At 41.3% G+C, this 20,667-nt stretch overlaps 1 protein-coding gene across 27 annotated transcripts in view; it reads right to left on the bottom strand.

The window, feature by feature from the left end:
• Window positions 1–20,667, bottom strand: part of DLGAP2 (DLG associated protein 2) — a 1,020,080-nt gene that overhangs the window by 477,359 nt on the left and 522,054 nt on the right. The window contains exon 3 of one of the 27 annotated variants that reach the window (XM_063816102.1): window positions 14,541–14,605. The exons of the other annotated variants lie outside the window; for them this stretch is intronic. The gene's annotated coding sequence lies outside the window, so the exon portion shown is untranslated. The remainder of the gene's footprint in view (window positions 1–14,540; window positions 14,606–20,667) is intronic. 27 annotated transcript variants of the gene reach the window in all.

The following is a 20,667-nucleotide window of genomic DNA, read 5'->3' as shown; positions in this document are numbered from 1 at the left end:
GAGAACCAGACACGGCGCCATGTAACAGAACTAGACATGGCGCCATGTGAGAGAACCAGACACGGCTCCATGTGAGAGAACGAGACACGGCGCCATGTGAGAGAACTAGACACGGTGCCATGTGAGACAACTAGACACGGTGCCATGTGAGAGAACGAGACACGGCGCCATGTGAGAGAACTAGACACGGCGCCATGTGAGAGACCTAGACACGGCGCCATGTGAGACAACTAGACACGGCGCCATGTGAGACAACTAGACATGGTTCCATGTGACAGAACGAGACACGGCGCCATGTTAGAGAATTAGACACGGCTCCATGTGAGAGAACGAGACACGGCGCCATGTGAGAGAACCAGACACGGCGCCATGTGAGAGAACTAGACACGGCACCATGTGAGAGAACCAGACACGGCGCCATGTGAGAGAACTAGACACGGCGTCATGTGAGACAACTAGACACGGCACCACGTGAGAGAATGAGACACGGAGCCATGTGAGAGAACTAGACACGGCACCATGTGAGAGAACTAGACACGGCGCCATGTGAGAGAACTAAACACGGCGTCATGTGAGACAACTAGACACGGCATCACGTGAGAGAACGAGACACGGCGCCATGTGAGGGAACTAGACACGGCACCATGTGAGAGAACTAGACACGGCGCCATGTGAGAGAACTAGACACGGCGTCATGTGAGACAACTAGACACGGCTCCATGTGAGAGAATGAGACACAGAGCCATGTGAGAGAACTAGACACGATTCCATGTGACAGAACTAGACACGGCGCCATGTGAGAGAACTAGACACGGTGCCATGTGGGAGAACTAGACACGATGCTCTGTGTGAGAGAACTAGACACGATGCTCTGTGTGAGAGAACTAGACACGGCGCCACGTGAGAGAAAACTAGACGTGGTGCCATGTGAGAGAACTAGACATGGCGCCATGTGACAGAACTAGACACGGCTCCATGTGAGAGAACTAGACACGGTGCCATGTGAGAGAACTAGACACGATGCTCTGTGTGAGACAGAACTAGACATGACACTATGTGTGAGAGAGAACTAGACACGGCACCATGTGAGAGAACTACACACGGCGCCATGTAAGAGAACTAGACACGGCGCCATGTGAGAGAACTAGACACGGTGCCATGTGAGAGAACTAGACACGATGCTCTGTGTGAGACAGAACTAGACATGACACTATGTGTGAGAGAGAACTAGACATGGCACCATGTGAGAGAACTAGACACGGCGCCATGTAAGAGAACTAGACACGGCGCCATGTGAGAGAACTAGACACGGTGCCATGTGAGAGAACTAGACACGATGCTCTGTGTGAGACAGAACTAGACATGACACTATGTGTGAGAGAGAACTAGACACGGCACCATGTGAGAGAACTACACACGGCACCATGTAAGAGAACTAGACATGGCGCCATGTGAGAGAACTAGACACGGTGCCATGTGGGAGAACTAGACACGATGCTCTGTGTGAGAGAACTAGACACGGCGCCATGTGAGAGAAAACTAGACATGGTGCCATGTGAGAGAACTAGACATGGCGCCATGTGACAGAACTAGACACGGTGCCATGTCAGAGAACTAGACATGGCGCCATGTGACAGAACTAGACACGGCTCCATGTGAGAGAACTAGACACGGTGCCATGTGAGAGAACTAGACACGATGCTCTGTGTGAGACAGAACTAGACATGACGCTATGTGTGAGAGAGAACTAGACACGGCACCATGTGAGAGAACTAGACACGGCGCCATGTAAGAGAACTAGACACGGCGCCATGTGAGAGAACTAGACACGGTGCCATGTGAGAGAACTAGACACGATGCTCTGCGTGAGACAGAACTAGACATGACACTATGTGTGAGAGAGAAGTAGACACGGCACCATGTGAGAGAACTAGACACGGCACCATGTGAGAGAACTAGACACGGTGCCATGTGGGAGAACTAGACACGATGCTCTGTGTGAGAGAACTAGACACGGCGCCATGTGAGAGAAAACTAGACATGGTGCCATGTGAGAGAACTAGACATGGCGCCATGTGACAGAACTAGACACGGTGCCATGTCAGAGAACTAGACATGGTGCCATGTGAGAGAACTAGACACGATGCTCTGTGTGAGACAGAACTAGACATGACACTATGTGTGAGAGAGAACTAGACACAGCACCATGTGAGAGAACTAGACACGGCGCCATGTAAGAGAACTAGACACGGCGCCATGTGAGAGAACTAGACACGATGCTCTGTGTGAGACAGAACTAGACATGACGCTATGTGTGTGAGAGAACTAGACACGGCGCCATATGGGAGAACTAGACACGATGCTCTGTGTGTGAGAGAACTAGACACGGCGCCATGTGAGAGAGAACTAGACACGGCACCATGTGACAGAACTAGACACAGTGCCATGTGAGAGAACTAGACATGATGCCATGTGAGAGAACTAGACACGATGCTCTGTGTGAGACAGAACTAGACATGACGCTATGTGTGAGAGAGAACTAGACACGGCACCATGTGAGAGGTAACTAGACACGGCGCCATGTGAGAGAACTAGACACGGCGCCATGTGAGAGAACTAGACATGGCGCCAGGTGAGAGAACTAGACACGATGCTCTGTGTGAGACAGAACTAGGCATGATGCTACGTGTGAGAGAGAACTAGACACGGCACCATGTGAGAGAACTAGACACGATGCTCTGTGTGAGACAGAACTAGACATGACGCTATGTGTGTGAGAGAACTAGACACGGCGCCATATGGGAGAACTAGACACGATGCCCTGTGTGTGAGAGAACTAGACACGGCGCCATGTGAGAGAGAACTAGACACGGCACCATGTGACAGAACTAGACACAGTGCCATGTGAGAGAACTAGACACGATGCTGTGTGTGAGACAGAACTAGACATGACGCTATGTGTGAGAGAGAACTAGACACGGCACCATGTGAGAGGTAACTAGACACGGCGCCATGTGAGAGAACTAGACACGGCGCCATGTGAGAGAACTAGACACGATGCTCTGTGTGAGACAGAACTAGACATGACGCTAAGTGTGAGAGAGAACTAGACATGGCACCATGTGAGAGGTAACTAGACACGGCGCCATGTAAGAGAACTAGACACGGCGCCATGTGAGAGAACTAGACACGGCGCCATGTGAGAGAACTAGACACGATGCCATGTGAGAGAGAATTAGACACAACGCTATGTGTGAGAGAACTAGACACAATGCTATGCGTGAGAGAACTAGACACAGTGGCATGTGAGAGAGAAGCAGACACAATGCTTTGTGTGCAAGAGAACTAGATATGGCGCCATGTGAGAGGGAGCTCCTAGACACAGCGCTGTGACAGTTAAGTGTTGAACAGTCCAGGTATCACTCCTGACATGACGCCGTGAACTCACTCACTTGAGGGCACATGAAAGGCCCCAGTTGCGCAAGGCAGAGGCAGCTTGATCCTAACTAACCACCTATGAGTTCCCAGAAAGGGTGTGACGTGCAACAGAATCACTGTCAGTCCAAAGTCAAGCTCGTGGGACATAATTTTAAGCCTCGTTCTCGATCTGTTCCAGAGACGGGATTATTTTAGACCTGAAACCATCTAGAACAGGCTGTGCCTCCACAAAATTCAAATGTGAAGTTCTCACCCGCAGGACCTCAGAATGTGACCTTAGTTTAGAAATAGGGTCATTGTTGCTGTAAATGGTTAAGGAGAGGTCACCCTAATCCTGGGGAGACAGGCCCTGATCCAGTATTACTAGTGTCCTTATGAAAAGCTGACACTGGAATCAGACCCACAGGGAGTGTCATGTGAGGATCGGGGTGATGCCGCCACAGCCAAGGAATGGCCAGGAATTAGGAGAGATGCCTAGAACACGTGCTTCCCTCACAGGCTCAGAAGAAAGCAGCCTGCAGACACCCTGATTTCAGACCCGTGGCCTCCAGAGCGGTGAGACGTGCATTCCTGTGCTGGTTCCACTCAGGGTTGTGCCACTGGTTACAGAAGTCCCAGCAGACAGATGCACCACCTATGACAACAGCCGCACAGGACTTTCCGCTTTCGAGGGAGGACAGGAAAAGCCTTTGAAACTTAATTCCTCTTTATAGTAATAGGCTACAATGCTGAAGAACTTCTCTTTGGCACTTTATCTCTTTAAAAATGTTAGGTATTCACTTGGGCCTTTCAATAGTGCCATTAGCAGTCACCAACAGATCAGTCACCATGAAGCCCTCCCAGTGCAGGCCTACTGACCACCTGGTCAAACCGCGTCCTAGGACACCTTAACTCCTTTTGTGTCATTAATACCATTACAATTATTATCCTCCATATACATCCGTGTGACACTATCATGTGTAGAGGACAGTGATTTAGCTTACGGATTAAAATAACTCTTTCCAAGACTTCTATATTTAGGTACATTTTATATTTTCAAGTAGGGAGTACAGCTCCCTGTGAGACCCTGATGTTCTAAATACTTACAACCCTGTGTGTTTCCCAGAAAGTCAACTGACGTGTGCTCAACACACTCTTAGGCACTGAGATCATCTATCAGTAACTAAAAACACAAACAAAGCTTAGCAAGTCTTGCCCATTGGACCCAGAGCTGGGCAGCTCCGAGACTGAGTTCCATCTTCGCCCCTTGCATCAGGTCCCCTTGAGTGGCCTCTGAAATCCTTCCAGGCCTCTCACATCACAGGGCTCCAGCTGCGGTCTGCATCCCAACCTTCCCTGCGCTCTGCGATTAGCCCCGTTAGCCAACGATTCAGGCCCATGGTAGGCAGGACATTTGCAATAATTACTAAGACAGGCACACCCTTGCTCCCAGGGGGTTACAGCTGAGTCTTCTGCTATTGAATTAAGGGCTTCTTAGAGCACAGGCCAGGCCTGACTCATCTCTGTAAATATATCACGTGGCAAATATTCAGTGAAAAGTAGGGGAATGCATCCAGGATGCCCACACAAATGTTCACAGCAGCCTCTCATTCATCATAGCCAAGAGGCAGAAACAACTCAAACGTCCAACGAGTGACAAACAGATAAATACAATGGGGTATATCCAAACAATGGAATGTCATTTGCTCATTAAAAGCATGGAGGGAGAGTCTGTGAGGCGCTGGCACTGCTACCACATGGATGAAACCTGAACACATGGTGCTAAGTGGAAGAAGCCAGGCACAAAAGTCCGCCAATGCCAGATGGTTCTATGCCTATGAAATGTTCAGCATAGCAAGTTCATAGAGACAAGAAGTAGACTGGGGACTTCCTAGGGCTGGGCAGGGGGTGGGCCTAGAATGGGAGTGGTTACTAATGATGACAAAATATTCTAAAATTAGATTATGGCGATGGCTGCACAACTGTGCAAACACACTAAAAACCACTGGCTCGCACACTTCAAAAAGGTAAACCTTGTGATACGTTTACTACACTTCAATAAAGTTACTCAAAAAAGTTAGTGGAAGAAATGAATGTGTGAATGAGTGAGTGGCCTCAGACAAGTTACTGAACATACACCTTGTCTTGTGTTGAGAGGGAGGGTGCCTACTTCACAGAGATTTTGCAAGGATAAATGAAATGTCTACATGAAAGCATCTTGCAGATTCCACACTCAACAAATACAAACATCAGCCAATGTAAAGGATAAGTTGTTCCCAAACAGCCACAGCCCCCATCACCACATTGAGCCTCAGCCCAGCACAGTGATGCAAGAGGAAAGGAGCTGACGTGAGGTTCGAGACAGAGGAGGCATCCTCCCCTCATCACAGCCCGCACCTGACCCTGGTAGTCACTACCATGAGGCTGCTGGAGAAAGGGATGGGGCAGAGACCTGGAATGATGAGGACAGAGGACTGCTCATGTTGGCCCCCAAAAGTGGGCTCTTCACAGCCTGTGGGGCCAGAGGAAGACACCCCCGCTCAGGTCCAAACAGCAAAGCCAAGCCGGGAAAACCCACTCCTCAGCACGGGGTCCTTTTGCGTTGTGGGCCAGCTTCTGCTGGCTGATGACCCCGGCAATTGTGCAAAGTGACAGTTTGTTCTCCAGCTGCCCCAAAGGCTCAGCACCACCCAGTCGTGAAGGGGACAGTGCTGGATGAGAGCTCCTCAAATAACCATCCCAGGCCCTTCTTCAAATTAAAGTTAAAAAGGAATTCAAAATATTGGTTCACTACTTGTGTGGTACTTTCAGATTCCCACAGCAATTTTTCTTTTGGCTACTAGCATTTATTATTTTATTTTGAAGATTTAAATTTTTTAATTTTTTCAACTTTTATTTTACATTCAGGGGTACATGTGCAGGTTTGTTACCTGGGTCTATTGTAGGATGCTGAGATTTGGGGTATGACTGAACTTGTCACCCAGCTACAGAGTATAGTACCCAATAGTTTTCCAACACTTCCTCACGCCCTTCCTTCCTCCTCTAGTGGCCCCCAGGGTCTACTGTTGCCATCATTATATCCACACTTCCAAATGAGAACATTCACTATTTGATTTTCTGTTCCTGTGTTAGTTCTTTTAGTATAATGACCTTCTGCATCCACATGGCTGCAAAGAATATGATTTCATTCTTTTTATGGCTATGCAGTATCCCACGGTGTACACAGCCATTTTCTTTATCCAGTCCACCTGTGTTGCATGCCTAGGCTGATTTCCTCTCTTTGCTATCGTGAGTAGTGCCGCAATGAATACGTGAGTGCATGTGTCTTTTCAATAGCACAATTTTGTTTTCTTTTGGATACATAGCCAGTAATGGGATTGCTGGGTCAAACGGTAGTTCTAAATTCTTTGAGAAATCTCCAAACTGCTTTCCACTATGGCTGAACTAATTTACATTCCCACAAACAGGATATAAGGATTCCCTTTTCTCTGCACCTCACCAGCATCTGTTCTTTTTCGACTTTTTAATAATAGTCATTCTGACTGGCGTGAGATGGTATCTCATTGTGGTTTGATTTACATTTCTATAACAATTAGAGATATGGAGCATTTTTTCATGGGTTTTTTGACTACATGTATGTCTTTAGAGAAATGTCTGTTTATGTCTTTTGTCCAATTTTAATGGGGCTATTTGTTTTTTGCTTGTTCAACTGTTAAGTTTCTTATAGATTCTGTGTATTAGACCATAGCTTGCAAATATTTTCTCCCATTCTGTAGGCTGTTTACTCTGTTGATAGTTTCTCTTGCTATGCAGAAGCTCTTTAACTTAATTAGGTCCCACTTGTCAATTTCTGTTTTTGTTGCAGTTGCTTTCAAGGACTTAAGTCATAAATCCTTTCCCAAGGTTGATGTCCAGAATGGTGTTTCCTATTTTTTTTCTTAGGATTCTTGAAGTTTGAGGTCTTACATTTAAATTTTTAATTCATCTTGAGTTAATTTTTGCATATGCTGAAAGGCAGGAATCCAGTTTCATTCTTTGCATAAGGCTAGCCAGTTATGCTAATAACATTGATTGAATAAGAAGCCCTTTCCCCATTGCTTATTTTTGTCAACTTTGTCAAAGATTAGATGACTTTAGCTGTATGGGTTCATTTCTGGGTTGTATATTCTGTTCTGTTGGTTTATGTGTCTGTTTTTGTACCAGTGCCATGCTATTTGGTTACTGTAGGTTTATAGTATAGTTTGAAGTCAGGTTACATGATGCCTCTGGCTTTGTTCTTTTTGCATAGGATTGCTTTGGCTATTCGAGCTTTTTGGTTCTACATGAATTTTAGAATAGTTTTTTTCTAGTTCTGTGAAAAGTGACTTTGGTAGTTTGATAGGAACAGCATTGAATCTGTAGATCGCTTTGGGCAGTACAGCCATTTTAACGATATTGATTCCTCCAGTCCATCATCATGGAATGTTTTTGGTTGCTTGTGCCATCTATGATTTATTGTAGCAGTGTTTTATAGTTCTTCTTGTAGATATCTTTCACTTCTTTGAGTTAGATGTATTACTAGGTATTTTATTCTTTTTGTAGCTATTAAGAATAGGATAGCGTTCTTGATTTGGCTCTCAGTTTGAACTTCACTGGTTTCTAGAAATGCTACTGATTTTTGTACATTGATTTTGTATCCTGAAATTTTACTGAAATTTTCTTTATCAGTTCCAGGAGCCCTTTGGCAGAGTCTTTGGGGTTTTGTAGGTATAGAATCATATCATCTGTGAAGACAAATAGTTTGACTTCCTGTTTTATTATTTGGATGTCTTTTACTACTTTTTCTTGCCTGATTGTTCTGGCCAGCACTATGTTGAATAGGAGTGGTGAGAGTGGGCATCCTTGTCTTGTTCCAGTTCTCAAGGGGAATGCTTCCAGCTTGTGTCTATTCAGTATTAATGTTGGCTGTGGGTTTGTCATAGATGGCACTTATTATTTTGAGGTATGTTCCTTTGATGCCTAGTTTCTGGAGGGTTTTTATCATGAAAGGGTGTTGGATTTTATCTAAAGCTTTCCCCAAATGTACTGAGATGAACGTATGGTTTTTGTTTGTAATTCTGTTTATGTGGTGAACCGCATTTATTGATTTGTGTGCACTGAACCAACCTTGCATCCCAAGAATGAAGCCTACTTGATTGTGGTGAATTAACTTTTTGATGTGCTGTTGGTTTTATTAGTTTTGCATCTGTGTTCATCAATAAGCACAATCAGAAATGACAAAGGTCACATTACACCTAATCCCACAGAAAAACAAAAGATCCTCAGAGACTATTATGAAACCTCTACACACGCAAACTAGAAAATCTAGAGGAAGCAGATAAATCCCTGGAAATACATAATCTTGCCAGATTGAATCAGCAAGAAATACAAACCCTAAACAGATCATTATCAAGTTCCAAAACTGAATCGGTAATAAAAATCCAACTTAAAAAAGCTTCAGAACAGATGGATTCATACTTGAATTCCACCAGATGTACAAAAAGGAGCTGATTCCGATTCTAAAACTATTCCAAAAAAAAAAAAAAAAAATCAAGGTAGAACTCCTCTTTCTATGAAACCAGCATCACCTTGATACTAAAACCTTCTTTAATTTTCTCAATATTTCAATATTTTATAGTTTTCAGAGTATAAGTTTTATAACATCTTGGTCATTTTTGTATTGTACATTGGCAGTATACATGCATACAATTGAGTTTCGTATGCTGATTTTGTATCCTACAATCTTGCTGAATTCAGTTATTATTTCTAATAATTTGTTAGGAAATTTCTAAATATTTTCTATACAACTTTATGTTACTTGCAAATAGATATTGTTTTGCTTCTTCCTTTCCAATAGGAATGCTTTTTCTTTTTTCTCATCTGCTTTTCCTGCCTAGAACCTCCAGTACAATGTTGAATAGAAGTAGTGACAGCCAAGATCTTTGTCTTGCTCCAGATCACTGAGGCAAAATTTTCAGTCCTTAACCATTACGTATGGTGTTAACTATAGGTTGTTCGTATACGTTATTTTAAGATGGAGGATTTCTCTTCTATTTCCAGTTTGTTGAGTGTTATGAAGAGGTGTTGAATTCTGTCAAATACTTCTTCTGCACCTATTGAGTTGATGTCATTTTCCCCTTTTTATTCTATTAATATGTTGCATTGCATTAATTGATTTGCAGATGTCAAAACAAACTTGAAATCCTGGAAAAAATCTAGTTGGGTATGTTCTATGTTGCTGGATTCAATTTGCTAGTTATTTTGTGGAGGATTTTTATATCTATATTCATAAGAGACATTGGTTTGTAGTTTCTTATGATGTCATTGTATGGTTTTAGTATCAGACAAATATTGGCTTCATAGAATGAGTTGGGGACTCCCTCCAACTTCTGATTTTGAAAGAGCATATGTAAGATTGTTATTAATTTATCCTTTAAATGTTTGGCAGAATTCACCAGTGAGACCACCTGAACCTGGATTTCCTTTGGCATAGTTAGCTTGATTATTAATTCAATCTCTTTCCATGTTATAGATCTTTTCAGATTTCCTTTTTTTAAAGTTTTATTTATGTATTTTTTTATTTTTATTTTATTATACTTTAAGTTCTAGGGTACATGTGCACAACGTGCAGGTTTGTTACATATGTATACATGTGCCATGTTGGTGTGCTGCACCCATTAACTCATCATTTCCATTAGGTATATCTCCTAGTGCTATCCCTCCCCCATCCCCCCACCCCCAAAACAGGCCCCAGTGTGTGATGTTCCTCTTCCTGTGTCCAAGTGTTATTGTGTATATTTAAGGTATATAACATGTCATAACATGCATATAAATAGTAAAACGGTTACTATAGTAAAGCAAAATAACATATCCATCATCTCACATAGTTACCCATTTTGTGTGTGTATAGCAAGAGCAGCTAAGACGTACTAATTTAGCAATAATTCCAAATACAGTTCAATTTTATTAGCTATAATTCTCATGTTGTATGATAGATCTCCAGACTTGTTCATCTTATCTGCTCCTTTGTACCCTCTCACCTACATTTCTCCTTTTCCTCTCTCTACCCCATCCCTGATAACTAGTTTTATCTCTTTATATAATTCCACATATAAGTGACATCATGTAATATTTTTCTTCCAGTGTCTGCCTTATTTCATTTAGCATAACGGCCTCCAGGTCCATCCTGGAGACGGCACATCCACAGACGGCAATGCTTGAGAATTGCTTGAACCTGGGAGGTGGAGTTTGCAGTGAGCCAGGCTTGGGCCACTGCACTCCAGTCTGGGCGACAGAGCAGAACTCCATCAAAAAAAAAAAAAAGAAAAGAAAAGAAGCAAGACTCAACTGTAGGCTGCCTGCAAGAGATTCATCTCACATGTGAAGACAGCCATAGGCTCAAAGTAAATGTACGGAGAAAGATCTATCAATCAAATGGAAAACAAACAAGTGGAAGAGTTGCTATTCTTATTTCAGAAAAAAAAATAAAAACAGACTTTAAACCAACAATGATTGAAAAGGAGAAAAAGAAAGGCATTACATAAGGATATTATTTTTATAAGGCTGAATAATATCTCATTCTGTGTGTGTGTATAAAACAAATTATATATAACACTCTTAAAAATGAATGGATAATATATATCTATACTATATATATCTCTCTCCCTCTCACAGTTTCCTTACCCATTCATTTGTTGAAGGACACTCAGGTCATTTCTGTGTCTCGGCTATTGTGAAATACGCAGCAATGAACAGGTGAACAGGGAGTGCAGATATATTTCCGAGGTTGTGATTTTGTTCCCTTTGGGTACAATCAGAAGACAGGTTGCAGGGTCATAGGGTAATACTATTTTTACTTTCCTTAGGAACGTCGATACTGTTTTCCATAATTGTTGCACAAATCTACTTTCCTGCCGAAGTGTGGGGGTTCCCTTTTCTCTGCACTAATATTTGTTATCTCCTCTCTCTTTTCATAGCTATGCTATTTGGTGGGCATGAGGTGGTATCTCAGTGATTTTGATTTGCATTTCCCTGAGGATTACTGATGTTTACTGAGGATTACACAAACGTTCAACAGTTGTGTGAAAAGCGCTCAACATCACTAATCCTCAGGGAAATGCAAATCAAAACCATGTTGGTCATTTTTATATCATCTTCTGAGAATATCTACTCAGGTCCTTTGCCCATATTTCATTTATTTTTTAAGTTCCAGGATACACGTACAGGACATTCAGGTTTGTTACATAGGGAAATGTGTGCCATGTAGGTTTGCTGCACCCATCAACCTATCACCATGGTATTAAGCCCCACATGCACTGGCTATTTATCCTGATGCTCTCCCTCCCCCTTCCCCACTGACAGGCCCCTGTGTGTGTTGTTCTCCTCCCTCCTGTGTCCATATGTTCTCATTGTTCAGCTCCCACTTATAAGTGAGAACATGTAGTGTTTTGTTTTCTGTTCCTGTGTTAGTTTGCTGAGGATAATGGCTTCGAGCTTCATCTATGTGCCTGCAAAGGACATGGTCCCATTCCTTTTCATGGCTGCATAGTATTCCATGGTGCACCACATTTTTTTTATCCAATCTGTCATTGATGGACATTTGGGTTGATTCCGTGTCTTTGCTATTGTGAACCGTGCTTCAATGAACATACGTGTGCATGCATCTTTACAACAGAAAGCCCATGTTTTAAACTGAGCTATTTATTTTTCTGCTATTTAATTATATAAGTTCTTTATAAATTTTGGATATTACCCCCTTATTAGATATATGACTCAGCAATTCCTCTTCCATATATACCATACATATCCATATATATATATGAGAAATGAAATCACCACCTTGTAAAAATATCTTTCTAAAATATTAAAAATGAAAAGGAAAAATTATATATATATTTATAGCATACAGCATGATGTTTTGATATATGTATACATTATGGAATGGCTAAATCAAGCTGCTTAAACTTTTTTGTGGTGTGAACTTAAAATTTACTCCTTAGCAATTTTGATTTATACAAAATATTATAAACTGCATTCACCACAATACACAATAGATGTCCTGAACTTAGTCCTTCGGTCTAACTGAGATGTTCTGTCCTTGGACCAAGAGCTCCAAAATATTTCTTCTTATTTTGGGTAGTACATACCTAGTAGAAATTTGTTCATTTTATCTAAGTTACCAAATTCATTGGCTTAAAAGTGTTCATGATACTTGCATATGATTTTAATTTTTAAAGCTGAGGTATAATTAAAAACATAAAATTAACCATTTTGAAGGGATCCATGTAGTCGCATTTAATACACTCACGTGTTGTTCAACCAGCTCTGTCCAGTTTCAAGACGTTTATCATCAGTCCAAAAGGAAACCCCACCCTAGTAAGTGACCGTCCCCCATTCTCCTCTCTGTTCTGCTGCTGGCAATTACCTCGGTGTTCTGTATCTGTGGATTTACCAGTTATGGATATTTCATTGATGTGAAATCACAGAATACGTGACATTTTGTGTCTGGCTTCTTTCACTGAGCATAAGGTTTCTGAGGTCCTTCCTCCGCTGTAACATCTACCAGTCCCTCACTCATGTTCATAACTGAGAAATGTTCCGTTGTCTGTACATATGGCATGTGCTTATCCATCCACCCCTGTGGACATCCAGGTGGCTCCCCTTCGGCTATCGTACAAGCACTGCTGTGAGCATGGAAGCTCCCGCACTGGTTTGGGCACCTATTTCCAGCTCTTTTGGGCACACAGGCAGGATGGCATTCTTTTCCATTTTAACTTTTTGTGGATAGTGAAAACTTAAACTCTTTTCCACAATGGCTAAATAACTTTACATTTCCAACAGCAACATATGAGGATTTCAGTTTGTCCATATCCTTGCTAACTCTTGTTACTTTGCTTCCGATTAATTTTGTCACCAACAGCCATCCTAGCAGATGTGGTGGAGCAGTTCACTGCGGTTTTGACTCACATCTCCCCAGGGACTCATAGTTTTAAGCATCTTATCATGTGCTTGTTGACCATTTGTATATCTTCCTTGGAGAATGTCCATCCAGTCCCCTTGCTCATTTTAAAATTAGGCTTTTGTGTTGTTGAATTTTAACAGTTCTTTAACTATTATAGACACTATAATTCATTTTATTCTTGTAAGGTTAGTAGTAATCTCTCTTTTCATTCTGGATCTTAGTAATTTGAGTCATCTCTTTTTTTCTCCTTATGAGTTAACAAAAGGCTTAACAATTTTGTTGAGCTTTTCAAACAATAAAGTTACAGTTTCATTGATTTTTTCTATCATTTTTTGTATTCTATATTTTATTAATTTCTGGTCTACTCTTTCACACAATCATTGTGAGATGAAATAAACACCTGAATGTGAAAGTACCTTTAAAAATGAACTTGTGTATAAATATGTATTAATTCAATAATTATTTAAGATGCTTTCTATCTGCCAAGCAGGCTCTGTTCTTGGTGCTTGGGATATGACAGTGAAAATTTTTCCTACTTGATGGTAGTTATAAATATGCATGTCAATTATGTCTCTTATATGAAAGAACTGTGCCTTACTCATCCTGATATTCCCTCTTCCTGACCCACATTAAATGTTCCACGAATGCCAGGTAAATGCTAAAATAAGAGATATTTTTATTATCTGTCATTTTCTTGCAATTCCTCTTAGACAATGGCTCCTTTGAGAGGAGAAAACCTATCTTAATCATCCATGTGGTTTAAATTCTGTCTGCCATGATGCCACAAACATATTGTATGCTCAAAGAATATCGTTTTGATTAATTGTTTAACTTGAATCTGCCTTCATATTAATCCACATCAAGGGGAAACAATGAGAAGTCAAAATTAATAAGGTAAAATAATTAAGGTTAAGAAAATATCCTTATTGTTTTTAACAACAAGGACTATGTCTTCTGTCTTTCTCCATCTCACACATAGCTTGCTAGAGAACAGAACATATAGATGCTCAATAAATATACACATATAGAGCATATGGGTGCTTAAAAAATCTCTGCCTACTGTTCAATTGTTTTTATCCTTGAGATTCCAACAGGTTGATTATCCCACTTCCCTTAGGGAAAACCAAACAGTCATCACACAAACCTGCATAATGGCTGCAGGGGTCCACAGTGGCAGACAAGTCTTGCTCTTCCCTTTCAGGAATCTTGCTGTGGGAACACAAATCAGTGCGTATGTCTCTAGTGTTTAAGGCACTTACAATTTTTAATGTCATATTTTTAAAAAAGAGAAAGTGAAGATCAACAACCCTGGTCAAACCATTCTTTCAAGCAGCCCTTCTTATACAATGATATTTTTCTTTAATATTTTAAACTTTTAGTCATCTTGTAGAAGAAAGAGAAATGTCATCCACCCACTAATTGTTTCAAAGTACTTCTTCTCCCCACCCTGAACAGGAGTCACTGTTTAAAAATTGCAGCACCGCGGAGAAGAGCCAAGATGGCTGGCTCCATGCATACGGGAAGCACTTCTCACAGAGACCAGCCCATGGCATAGACCTGCACACTGTGAACAGATCCTTGGAAAAAAGGCTTTCAAAGTGGACAGTGAGGACACAGATCCCTGGCTGAAAGGGGAGGAAGGTGGGAACCCTGGAGAGGGTTGCTGGGCACCAGGACTTGTTATTGGCCTTGAGTGACTCCTAGGGGAGGACTAAGGGAAACAGGCATGGAGTGGCCCACTCTTCACATGGATCTCCCTGATCACAGCTATGGGAGACTCAATGACCCCCACAGACCTCTGAGCTGGCAGGGAGAAGCGCCCAAGGAGTTGGCAGACAGAACTCCAGAAGATGTGGTGTGGGAACGGCTGCAGTGGAGCTCAGCCATGGGCACCCGTCCCCGAAGGCTTGCCACACTCCTCTAGGTGGCATTAGGCTTTGTTAGCTGTGGGACCAGGAGAGAGCACAGCTGGCCGGCTCCTGGGATACAGCCAGTCTGAGATGAATGCCCCTCTGACTGCTGGCCTCTCCTGGGCTCCCCGCCTGGATGCACCCACTTGCAGCACAGCAACAGCTGCCAAGGCTCTCATCAGTGGCCACAGCCCCAGCCCTCTCACCAGCAGAGCCCGTCTGACCATCAGAGCACTTCTGCAGATAAACCCCACCAGTGCACACCCTCCCACAGCCTTCCCCTGCCAGCATGCACCCACCTGCAGCCTTCCCCCACCATGTACACCCACCTGTAGCCTTCCCCTACCATGTACACCCACCTGCAGCCTCCCCCCACCGTGTACACCCACCTGCAGCCTTCCCCCACCATGTACACCCACCTGTAGCCTTCCCCCGCCAGCATGCACCTACCTGTAGCCCCCCCCTGCTATCTTGCCAGCACATACATGCATGTGCACTTACGTACTTATCATCACTCTGCAAGAGCACTTTGGCTAGCAGCCCCCACTGGAGTGTTGTTACCAGTGGACTGAGAATACCTTGGCCCCTCCAGCACAGCAGGTACTTAAACCTGAGGGGCCAGAGAACAAAGCCATGGGACTGGTCCTAGCCCCCCAGGGTTAGATCATGCAGCCCCTGGGTGCTGAGCTGAGCCTTTATCCCTTGAAATCTTCCAGAAATAAAGTGAACTGACTAAGCCCAGCTTATACCACAGTCAAACTCGCAAGGGCATCAAAGAATATAAAATCAAAAAGCCCCATCCAAAAGACAGCGATGTCAAAGATTAAAGTAATATCAGCTCAAAAAGATGAGAAAGAACCAGCTCAACAACTCTGGTAACTCTAAAAGCCAGTGTGTCTTCTTACAACCAAATGACTGCTCTAGCTCCCCGGCAATGTTTCTTCACCAGATTGAAATGGCTGAAACAACAGACATGGAATTCAGAATCTGGATGGCACAGAAGCTCAAGATTCAGAATGAGGTTGAAACCTAATCCAAGGAAAACAGTAAAATGGTCCAAGAGTTGAAAGACAACAATTTTCAGACAGAGCCAAACTGAACTGGAAATAAAAAATTCAGCACAGGAATTTCGGAATGCAATTAGAAGCATTAACAACAGAATAGACCAAGCTGAGGAAAGAATCTCTGAGCTCAAAGACCACTCCTTCAATTCAATACAGGCAGACACAAATAAAGGAAAAAAAGCACTTAAAAATGAAGAAAACCTGTGAGAAATATGTGAGAATGTAAAGAGACCAAACCTATGACTCACTAACATTGCTGAAAGAGGTGGAGTGACAGCAAGCAACTCGGAAAATATATTTGAGAATGCCGTCCATGAAAATTTCCTCAACATTGCCAGAGAGGTTGATATGAAAATTCAGGAAATTCAGAGAACCCCTGAGAGATAATATACAAGACGACAATCCCCAGGACACATAGTCATCAGGTTCTCCAAAGTCAGCATGAAAAAAAAATGCTAAATGCAGCTAGAGAGAAGAGGCAGGTCATGTACCAAGGGAACCCCATGAGGCTAACAGTGGACCTTTCAGCAGACATCTTACAAGCCAGAAGAGATTAAGAAACTATATTCAGCATCCATAAAGAAAAGAAATTCCAACCAAGAATTTTACATGCAGCCAAACTATGCTTCATAAGTAAAGGAGAAAAATAAATCCTTTTCAGACAAGCAAATGCTAAGATAATTCATTAGCACCAGACCTGCCTTAGAAGAGGTCCTCAAGGGACTGGTAAACATGGACTTGAAAGACCCTTATCTGCCACCACAAAAACACACATAAGTACATAGTCCACTGACACTGAAAAACAACTATACAAATGAGTATACATAACAATCAGCTAAGAACATGACATAATTGAATCTTCACATACCAATGTTAACCTTGAATATAAACAGGCTAAACACCCCCAGTTAAAAGGCAAAGAGTGGAAAGTTGAAGAAGGAAGCAACACTCAACTGTATGCTGTCTTCAAGAGACTCATCTCACATGTGAAGACACCCATAGGCTTAAAGTAAATGTATGGAGAAAGATCTATCAAGCAAATGGAAAACAAACAAGAGGAAGAGTTGCTATTCTTATTTCAGAAAAAAAAAAAGACTTTAAACCAACAGTGATCAAAAAGGACAAAAAAGGCATTACATAATGATAAAAGGTTCAATTCAACAAGAAGGCTTAACAAAACTAACTATATAGGCACCCAATGCTAGAGTACCCAGATTCATAAAAGAATTTCTCAGAGGCCTATGAAAAGACTTGGATAACCACACAGTAATAGTGGGAGATTTTAACATCTCACTGACAGTGTTACACAGATAATTGAGGTAGAAAACTAACAAAGATATTTGGGACCTAAACTTCACACTTGACCAAATAGACCTAATAGATATCTACGGAATACTCTCCCCAACAACAACAGAATATATAGTCTCATCTCCACATGGCACATATTCTAAGATTGATAACATCCTTGGCCATACAGCAATTCTCAACAAATTGAAATAAACCCAAATCATACCAACCACACTCTTGGACCACAGCACAATAAAAGCAGAGATCAACACCAAGTACATTGCTCAAAATCATACAATATCATGGAAATTAAACAGCCTCCTCTTGAATTACTTTTGGGTAAAGAATGAAGGTAGAAATCCAAACATTATTTGAAACTAATGAAAACAAATATACAACATGCCAGAATCTTTGGGTCACAGGTAAAGCAGTGTTAAGAGGAAAGTTTATAGCACTAAATGATTATATCAAGAAGTTAGAAAGATTTCAAATTAATAAGCTAACACCACACCTAAAGAAACTAGAAAAGCAAGAGCAAACCCAACCCAAAGGTAGAAGAAAACAAATTGCCTAAATCAGAACTGAACTGAACAAAATTCAGACACAAAAATCCATTCAAAAGATCAACAAAACCATAAGTTGGTTTTTTTGAAAGAAGAAATAATATTTATAGACCACTAGCTAGATTAAGTTTAAACAGAGAGAAGATCCAAATAAACACAATCAGAAATGACAAAGGGGATATTACTGTTGATTCCACAGAAATACAAAAAGCTCTCAGAGACTATTACTAACACCACTATGCACACAAACTAAAAAACCTAGAAAAAAAAAGGATAAATTCCAGGAAGCATACCATCTCCCAAGATTGAACCAGGAAGAAACTGAAATCCTGAACAGACCAATAATGAGTTCTAAAATTGATTCTGTAATAAGCTACCAACAAGAAAAAGCCCTGGGACATACGGATTCACAGCCAAATTCTACCAGACATAAAAGAAAGAGCTGGTACAAAACCAACAAAACTATTCAAAAAATCAAGGAGGAGGGACTTCTCCCTAACTCATTCTATGAGGTCAGCATCATTCTGATACCAAAACCTGGCAGAGATACAAAGAAAAATGAAAACTTGTGCTAAGTATCCTGATGAACATAGACACAAAAATCCTCAGCAAAATACTAACAAATCAAATCCAGCAGCACATTAAAATGCTAATCCACCATGGTCAAGCAGGCAATATTTATTCCTGGATGCAAGTTTGGTTTAACAAACATAAATAAATGTGATTCATCACATAAACATAACTAAAAATAAAAACTACATGATCATCTTAATAGATGCAGAAAAGGCTTTTGATAAAATTCAACATCCTTTCATGTTAAAAACCCTCACAAACTAGTCATCAGAGGAACTTATCTCAAAATAAGAGCCATCTATGACAAAACCACAGCCAACATCATATTGAATGGGTAAAAGCTGGAGGCATTTCCCTTGAGAACCACAACAAAACAAGAATGCCCTCTCACACTACTTCTATTCAACATAGTACTGGAAGTCCTTGCCAGAGCAGTCAGGCAAGAGAAACAAATAGAAAGCATTCAGATAGAAAGAGAAGAAGTCAAACTACCTGTCTTTAGACTATATGATTCTATACCTAGAAAACCCCACAGTTTCTGCCCAAAGGCTCCTAAAACTGATAAACCTCAGTAAAGTCTCAGGATATAAACTCAGTGTACAAAAATTAATAGCATTTCTATTCACCAATAACATCCAAGCTGAGAACCCAATCCAGACCACAACCCCATTCACAGTAGTCACAAAATGAATAAAATTCCTAGGAATACAGCTAACCAGGGTGGTGAAAGATCTCTACAATGAGAATTACAAAATTCTGAAAGATATTAGAGATGAAACAAGTGAATGAAAAAACATTCCAAGCTCATAGTTATGAAGAATCAATATTGTAAAATGGCCATACTAATCAAAGCAATTTACAGATTCAATGCTATTCCTATCAAACTACCAACATGATTTTCCATATAATTAGAACTATTCTAAAATATATATTGAAACAAAAGAGAGCCTGAATAGCCACAAAAGTCCAAAGCAAAAAGAGCAAAGGTGGAGGCAGCATATTACTCAACTTCAAACTATACTATAAAACTACAGTAACCAAAACAACATGGTACTGGTAAAAAAACAAAACAGAATAAATCAACAACAACAACAACAACAAAACCCAGACACACAGACCAATGGAACGGGATAGAGAACCCCCAAATAAAGCGGCACACCTACAACCAATTGATCTTTGACAAAGTTGACAATAACAAGCAACTGGAGAATGAATTTGCTATTCAATAAATGGTGCTGGAATAGCTGGCTACCCATATGCAGAAGATTGAAACTGGGCCACTTCCTTTTACCATATACAATAATTAACTCAAGATGGATCAAAGCCTTAAAGGCAAAACCTAAAACTATAAAAAATCTGGAAGAGAACCTAGAAAATACCATTCTGAACATAGTGTTGGCAAACATTTTATGATGCCTCTGAAAGCAATTTCTACAAAAACAAAAATTGACAAGTGGGACCTAATTAAAGAGCTTCTGCATAGAAAAAGAAACTATCAACAGAGCAAACAGACAACTTATAGAATGGGAGAAAATATCTGCAAATCTACCCTTCTGACAAAGGTCTAATACCTAGCATCAACAAAGAACTTAAATCAACAAGCAACAAACAACCCCATTAAAAAATGGGCAAAGGACATGGACACTTCTCAAAAGAAGACATACATGCAAGCAACAAGCATATTTTAAAAATCCTAAACATCACTACTCATTATAGAAATGCATATCAAAATCACAATGAGATACCCTCTCACACCAGTCAGAATGGCTATTATTAATAGCAGATGTTGTCAAGGTTGCAGAGAAAAGATAAAGCTTAATTTATAGTCCCACTACTGGTGGGAATATAAATTAGTTCAGCCACTGTGAACTAAT

This window comes from Pan troglodytes, chromosome 7, assembly GCF_028858775.2.
Source record: "Pan troglodytes isolate AG18354 chromosome 7, NHGRI_mPanTro3-v2.0_pri, whole genome shotgun sequence".
In the NCBI taxonomy this organism is placed as follows: domain Eukaryota; kingdom Metazoa; phylum Chordata; class Mammalia; order Primates; family Hominidae; genus Pan; species Pan troglodytes.
This window is presented reverse-complemented; position numbering and strand designations above follow the sequence as displayed.